Here is an 8099-nt window from a genome sequence, read left to right as displayed (position 1 = left end):
CGGTTTACGAATTTTCGGTTTACGAATGCCGCGGACCCATCTGGAACGGATTAATTCACTTTCCATTACTTTCAATGGGAAAGTTACAGGTAGGTAGCCGTGTTGGTCTGGCTCGAAACAAAATAAAAAAATTCCTTCAGTAGCACCTTAAAGACCAACTAAGTTTTTATTTTGGTATGAGCTTTCGTGTGCATGCACACTTCATCAGGTGCATGCACACGAAAGCTCATACCAAAAAAAAACCTTAGTTGGTCTTTAAAATGCTACTGAAGGATTTTTTTTATTTTGTTTCAATGGGAAAGTTCGCTTCAGTTTAGGAACGCTTCAGTTTATGAACAGACTTCCGGAACCAATTACACCCATGCTTCGGGTTAAGTACGCTTCAGGTTGAGTAATCCACGGACCCGTCTGGAATGGATTAATCCACTTTCCATTACTCTCAATGGGAAAGTTCGCTTCAGTTTATGAACGCTTCAGTTTAAGTACTCCACGGACTGTCTGGAACAGATTAATCCACTTTCCATTACTTTCAATGGGAAAGTTCGTTTCAGTTTATGAACGCTTCAGTTTATGAACAGACTTCCGGAACCAATTGTGTTCATAAACCGAGGTACCACTGTATTTCAAAACTGCAATCCTTAAATACAAAAACTGCGACATTAGAAAAAAAAATTGGACTGCTCTTTCAACTTGCTTGGGTTTTTGCTACCACATTTTCAACCAAATGTCTTTGTTCATGGGGGCTAGAAACTTATTTTAAAACAGATGCAGAGATACTGAGAATCCAAATGGAGTCTTTAGGTCAAGGGTTGACCCATATGCTGGCTAAGTTTGGCGAGTCCATTTTATAATTTCCCATACCAGCATTCATTATTTTACTTGCTGTAAAATCTAAGCTGCTGTGATAAAGCTCCTGGTCCTATTTATCAGTTGATGCCTGCTCTATTTCACTACTCTCAAGTTTAAAAACAATATTCTTTGAAGTAATTTCCAGAACACCTCATTCATTTCATTTGTTTTGCGTTTTGTTTTGTTTTGTTTGTTTTTGTCTCTACCTCATACAAATGCACAAGAAGACACTTAATAAAGTTGATTGCAAATCCCTGAGGAGTGGGGGTGGGAAATAGAACAATGCTTTGCCTAGAAACAAACAAAAAAATGCATCTTTTCAGTTCACTGGAAGTGGAAATCCTGTTGTGGACATGTATGTATTACAGCTGAACTCAGTCCCACTCCATTAAAATTAAGTAGAAAGAAAATGAGTCAGAGGAAGGATGCCCATATGCTAGCTTGTATGACGTTAAGAAAGGTTTATTAAATTCTAACTTTTATAGTTTAATGAGGCAGTCTTCCATATGGATGAGGACCAAGAAAAGGAAAGATGAAACAAGTTCACTATCAATTTCCTCATTGCCCTATGCTCTTTCTCTGCCTTTAAAAAAAAAAAAAAGCTGAGAATCATCTTAAATTTGGGCTTCGATTTTCTAATACTTGCAAAGAATTTAAGGCACCAAACTTCCTCCTGAGTTATCATAGTCATCCTCTTCTTCCAATTAATTTGTTTTAGTTATAGATATCATTAGAGATCTTTGTAAGCTGACAATTAGAAAAGTGATGGAGGAAGCAGGGGCATCGCAATAGGGGGTGAGGGGGCGGGTTGCCGGCGCCGCCCCTCTAGCATCGGGATCCTTGGATCCGGGCGCTGGAGCACCACCCCCGGCGCATGCGTCATGACGTAGCGACGTTATGTCTTGACGTTACGTCATGACGTATGCGTCACGACAGAGTGGGTTGCTGCCCCGGGCAGCAGAGAGGCTCTGTACATGCCTAGGAGGAAGAACAAAAGAGGAGATAGAGAGAGAAATGTAAGTGGAGTGGGATGAATATGATAAAGTGCAGCTGCACACACAATTTTTCCTTTTTCACCTTGTTTTGCCTTCACATGCAAGTACATCTGTCTGTGCTTATCAAAGCCATGCTCTAACATAAGCTTTAAAAATGTTCATAGTTAGTAACGGTGCTTACTCTTGGGCCGATGTCTCCTTGATCCCCCTGCAAAACAGAAAAGTCATCACAATTCTTCTTTCCCCCATTTCATTTATTTGTTGTTTAAGCATTGCTGTGATGAGAGAATTCATTTCTTCCACATACAATAGAAAAGCGTAACCAATTGAATGAAGGAAGGAAGTTTACAAATTAGCATTTGACCATGTGATGGATGTCCTTTACACATTTCATGCATGTAAGGGCCTCAGTCTTTCCATTTAAAGGACTGCTGATCTATACGCAAAAAAACAATAAAAAAATAGGAAGGGCATATGCAAGGCGCCCGCCCTGTGGAACGCCCTCCCATCGGAGGTCAAGGAGATCAACAACTACCCTGTTTCTCATATTTTAAGACATACCCATAAAATAAGCCATAGCAGGATTTTTAAGCATTCAAGGAATATAAGCCATGCTCCAAAAATAAGACATAGTGATAGGCGCAGCAGCAATGCCGGCCGCGGCAGGAAGAGGAGGAAAAAAATAAGACATCCCTTGAAAATAAGCCATAGTGTGTTTTTTTGAGGAAAAAATAAATATAAGACATGTCTTATAATATGAGAAACACGGTACCTGACATTTAGAAAACACCTAAAGGCAGTCCTGTTTAGGGAAGTTTTTAATCTGTGATATTTTAATGTATTTTGCTATTTGTTGGAAGCCGCCCAGAGTGGTGGGGGAAACCCGGCAAGATGGGCGGGATATAAATAAATAAATAATAATAATAATAATAATAATAATAATAATAATAATAATAATAATAATAATACAAGGAATTCCTGTGGGACTGTGGCATCAAGACAGGGCATGGATAAAATATCTGTGGAATTTTTTAAAAGAATTATTTTTAATTTCAAGTAACAAAACACATCCATACAAGGAAAACAGAGCTTAGTTGTATAGAAAAGAAAGACAAATAGGGGCTGATGGTTGTAGTTCTAGATGTTCCAAGAAAGGCAATCAAATGAAAGTGTCTTTCCATGAGTCAATAAAATGATATCTTGTTGTATAGAAGGTGTGAGTCTCCCCCTACACCGCCTGATTGATATTCCTTTTGTGAAATAATTTATTTGTCCATAAGCACATTATCCCACACTTGCGAAATCCAGCCTTCCAAAAGATTTGCATTTAAAGTTTTCCTATTATTTGTAGTGCTTTGGCGTGCTCTGGTTCATAGGGTCACGAAGAGTCGAACACGAATAAACGACTAAACAACAACAAATTATTTGCAGTCACTAATCTAGCTGCAGTTAATTTAGCTGCATGACTGTACTATTCCAAGTCAGAATGCAGAAGCACAGCCCTTCTTGATTCCTCCAACAGAGCACACTGGACGTTTGGAATCTCCTCCTCTCTGCCCGCCAATTTTCACCCATCCGTTGTTGGGGTGATGGAGCTGCTGGAGAACCCTCCCCAGCTGGGGGGGCTGGTGCTATCACCTCTGGCACCTCCCCTTCCTGCGCTCTCTGATCCAACCCTCCAATGCTTCCCTCTGAGGACCTTCCCTCCTCAGCATCCTCAAGGGTCTGCACTGCTTCCTGAGGTTCAGCACCATCTCCAGCGGACGGCTCCGCCTCACTGCCATCTAGGGCTCTGGCAGCATCGAAGAGCCCTTGTTCCCCCTTCCGGGATTCTCCGCTGACCCCTGGTGGTTCCCTGACAGCACGGAAACACCATTTATCTTCCCACTGTAGCGGTACCTATTTATCTACTTGCACTTGACGTGCTTTCGAACTGCTAGGTTGACAGCAGCTGGGGCCGAACAACGGGAGCTCACCCCGTCACGGGGATTTGAACTGCCAACCTTCCGATTGGCAAACTCAGTGGTTTAGACCACAGTGCCACCCACGTCTCGTAAAATTAGATAGTGGGGCTAATTTGGGGCTGGTTGTAGCGATTGTTCCATTATTTGGGAATACGTTTTGGGCAAAACCACCCCATATGTAGCAGAGAGCCAGGCAAATTGCATTCCCTCCAGCAAAGGTTGGATGTATAACAATGAATTCTATATAATTTGGATGGGTGATGTAATATCTTTAAAGCATTTTCTTGAGTTCTAATTGAGATGCATCCAAATGGTAGTTTATTCCCCATTTGTTTCCAGAGTTGTTCCTCTAATTCTTCTCCAAAATCTTTATCCCATTTTATTTGTAATGAAGTAAGAGGAAGTTCATCCCAGTTGTGTGAGAATGTTATACAGCTAGGAGATGATTGTCTTTCCCAGTGGGTTGGTTGAGTTGAGTAGTTGCTCAAAACTATTGAAAGTGCCCTAACCCTTATATTTGGCTAATTTAGAAAATGTCTAATTTGGTGTGTCTCTACTCTCTAACCCAGGCATCCCCAAACTTCGGCCCTCCAGATGTTTTGGACTACAATTCCCAACTTCCCCGACCACTGGTCCTGTTAACTAGGGATCATGGGAGTTGTAGGCCAAAACGTCTGGAGGGCCACAGTTTGGGGATGCCTGCTCTAATGAGTCATATGCTACATTTCCCAATATAAAATTTATTTCTAGAACTGTAAGGAGCTTTTGGTTCTGTGGAATTCTTTGATGGCAATCATGTCAAGATCAGAGGGTCCAAGCAGCAACAGGTAACCTGTGGCCCTCCTGATGTCATTGGGCTCCACCCACCCCAACCAGCAGGGCCAAGGGTGTGGAAATGTGGTCTGGAAGGCCACAAATCCCCCACCCTTCTCTAATGGAATGCAAAACAATATGACCGAAAGGCCAAACAAGAAGATGTTTTTTTAAAAAAGAATTGAGACAACTCTTACCGGTACTAGAATACTTAGGAACTTAAGAAATTTTAAGGCAATGACCAATCTTACCTTTTCCCCTTTTGCTCCTGGAGGCCCCTGTAGAGATCAACAAGAGGATAGTAAGGAAGCATCTGATTAATCTACAGTTCAGCTTTCCCCCCTCTAAACTTTTACTAAAACAAATAATTTCAAGGAGAAAGCGGAGCCATTTACCCCTAATGTAGGGATGAGGAACATCCCTGATTTAACCTCTCCCCTGTCTTTATTTGTGGATATTTATGCTAGACCCTTTCCCCTGACTTCTATATATTTATGTATGTATGTGTGTGTGTGTGTGGGGGGGGGGAAATTCCCCTCTATAGAGATGCATTTAATCATGTGAACAATCTGAAGCAGTACAGCCGAGACCTTGGTTGACTAACTCAGTGACTGACAGCTAGACCATATTTGGGGCCCACAGAGCAGCTGTGACTCTCAGGTGACGGTTTTTTATTCTTGCTTTATTAGAACATAAATATTTTATTCTTCAGTAAAGCTTTCTCAGAATACTCACTTTCTCAGAATACTTTCATGAGCTCTGGGCCCATTAGTGCAACCTAACAAGGTTCACACAGTTAAATCAATGGATTTTAGATACCGTGGAGCCGTGCCATGGAGTTTCTCCTCCTTATGCTTTTGCACATAGCTAAATAATGACACTTTAAATTCATCCACAGTGTGTGTGTGTACTCAGAGCGCAACTTACTGGTTTGCCATCCAGTCCAAGAGGCCCCTAAAACAAAAGAAGACAACAATGTGTTATAAAGCAATATTATTTTTGTAGCACAGTAAATCCTGCCTTCCCACCTCAGAGGGTTTTCCCACATGATCAGTGAAAAGCATGTCCCAAGGGCACCGCAGTCTTTGCACAATAATTTTGAAAAAGCTCCTTTACAGGCTAATAATACAAGAGTGCAAGACTGGCGTATAGGGTCTTCAGTGTGGTGCTACCCATACTTTGGAATTCCCTTTCATTGCATATCATATAGGCACTTTCTCTGTTGGCTTTTTGGTGCCTGCTAAAGACATTCCTCTTCCAGCAAGCCTTCTAAAACTTTGATCCCAAGTTGGTTTCTGTCCTGCATCTGAACTGATTTCATGTACGGTATCTGCTGTTTATACTTTAAACTGTTTTTTTAAAAAAAATATTTATAGGTGGTTTTTTTAATTAAAAATGTTATTATATGCAATTGTTTTCAACTGTTTTTTATATATGTAACTGTTTTTTATATATGTAACTGTATCCGAATAAGTGTGCATGCACACGAAAGCTCATACCAAAATAAAAACTTAGTTGGTCTTTAAGGTGCTACTGAAGGATTTATATATATATATATATATGTCATTATATTGTAATGTGCTTCAAGATGCCTCATGAGAAGTGATTCATAAATGAAATCACCACCATCATCAATGCTTTTTGTTATGTATTGAAGTTCTCACCCTGGGCCAGCAGGGGGATAGTGTACCATAGTTTTCACTCAGGTCATTGTCAGTTAGTTTAGGCGGGAAACCCTGGGTTGTTGTGTTGCTACAATGTTACAATAGTGTAAGCCGGCTGCCTATAAAAGCAGGCTGGCTGAGCTGCCAGTTAGTTCTGTTCCAGCTCCCAAATAAAGAGCTTCTTGAAGAAATCACTGCGTCGTCTGCGATGTCTACCCACAACTTAACACTTTTGATGTGTCAGTACTCACCAACAGAGAATGCCAGCACCTCTTTTTTTTTTTTTTTTGCTGTCCATAGCAGCCCTGATGTCCTGGCACTCATGACACTTCAATCAAGATAAAAGAGTGCCAGCAACTCATTGATTTATTTGTTTTTCTTTACCAAAAAGTACTGATAATATTGGTGCAGAACTAGCAAGACATCCACCCATGGCTCCTTTGGGAAGAAGGGGAGGATAAAAATTTAATAAATACAAGAGACATGGAAAGGAGTAGCCTCATTGTGTGGGAGTATATGGCTTACAAGTATTTATTAAGACATGAGCATAGGAGAGGGTCAGAGCAAATTATGACAAAGAAAGGCAAATGAGGAAATCAACAGCAATGGTGTTTGTGGGTTGTTGTTTTTTAAATGGATGCATCTCATGATTACAATTTTAAATGAGTAAATGATTAAATGGGAATTCAAAAGAAGAGAATGGGATAAAAATTAATGAAATGATGTAAGTGCAGAATGAGGAAGGCTGTGCCACTAATCAAGTCACATGCAATACTTATTAGGTGCCTGACGTACATTCCAAACAATAAACATAATACATACGAACATACTATTTCCTTTGGGCAAATAATACTGCGAATTTAAATACTGTACTGTGAAAATGTGATATCCTCAGGACAGTAGTACAAACTTGAGAGACAATTTGTTGACTTTGTACACTATTAATTGCACAAAACATTGATCATGTGGGAAAACTCTAGGCATTTCGAAAGGTGTTTAATTATTGAGTAATATTTTGGTTGGTTGTTTTTGAGGCACCACATCCTTTTCTAATTCTTTGTAAAATGGAAACCAGTTGGCCTTGTCATGCAAGAGTTGGTACCCACCCTTTAATGTGCTACTTTATTTGGAGGCTGTCCCTCACTGCATCTGCTTACTAATTTTAAAAATGATTAATTACTAACAGTGGTAAAAGCAGGGTTGCCATATTTCCCAGAAATCCAAGTATTATCTGGATTAAAGAAACTGCAGATGGTGCCTGGGCAATGCATCACCTGGTTTAGATTCTAAGCTTTTATGTGAAAAAAGAACTTTTCAAGTTGCAGAGAAAAACAGGAAAATGTGCCAATCACCTGGTACTTAGTAACAAAGTTGTTTCTCCTCCCAAAGTTGTTTCTTTGTTCTAGGCAATGATGCCTAATCTTTAGCCACTCCTAACCAGCACATGTAAATGGAAAAGAGTGGCTAAGTCAGGCATCCCTAAACTGCGGTCCTCCAGATGTTTTGGCCTACAACTCCCATGATCCCTAGCTAACACAACCAGTGATCAGGGATGATGGGAATTGTAGTACAAAACATCTGGAGGGCTGAAGTTTGGAGATGCCTGGGCTAAGTGGACCAAATGGTTACCTAAACACTTGAAGGGACAGAGCTTAACATTTGCTGAACACCTCTCCACTCCCCTAATTTCCTTCTAACAGTGAAGGTAGTGCTTGTTGGTGAAAAGGTTCTGCCTCTTTTTATTTGCCACTCTGGGTGATGATGGGGACTGCTACTGCTGCCATTTCTCTTTTCTGCTTGTGTATGCATGGACT

The 8099-nt window shown here is 40.5% G+C and overlaps 1 long non-coding RNA gene across 1 annotated transcript; it reads right to left on the bottom strand.

Annotated features, from left to right (window-relative positions):
• Window positions 1–273: 273 nt before the first annotated feature.
• LOC132591728 (uncharacterized) lies at window positions 274–7410 on the bottom strand. Its single transcript, XR_009557142.1, has 4 exons — window positions 5549–7410; window positions 4873–4899; window positions 2026–2052; window positions 274–1827 (listed from the first exon to the last, which is right to left on the bottom strand). It is a non-coding gene; the product is annotated as an uncharacterized LOC132591728 (long non-coding RNA).
• Between the last annotated feature and the right edge of the window lie 689 nt (window positions 7411–8099).

Source organism: Zootoca vivipara, chromosome 2, assembly GCF_963506605.1.
Source record: "Zootoca vivipara chromosome 2, rZooViv1.1, whole genome shotgun sequence".
Taxonomy (NCBI): Eukaryota; Metazoa; Chordata; class Lepidosauria; order Squamata; family Lacertidae; genus Zootoca; species Zootoca vivipara.
Note: the sequence above shows the minus strand (reverse complement) of the source record. Positions and strands in the feature narration are given on the sequence as shown.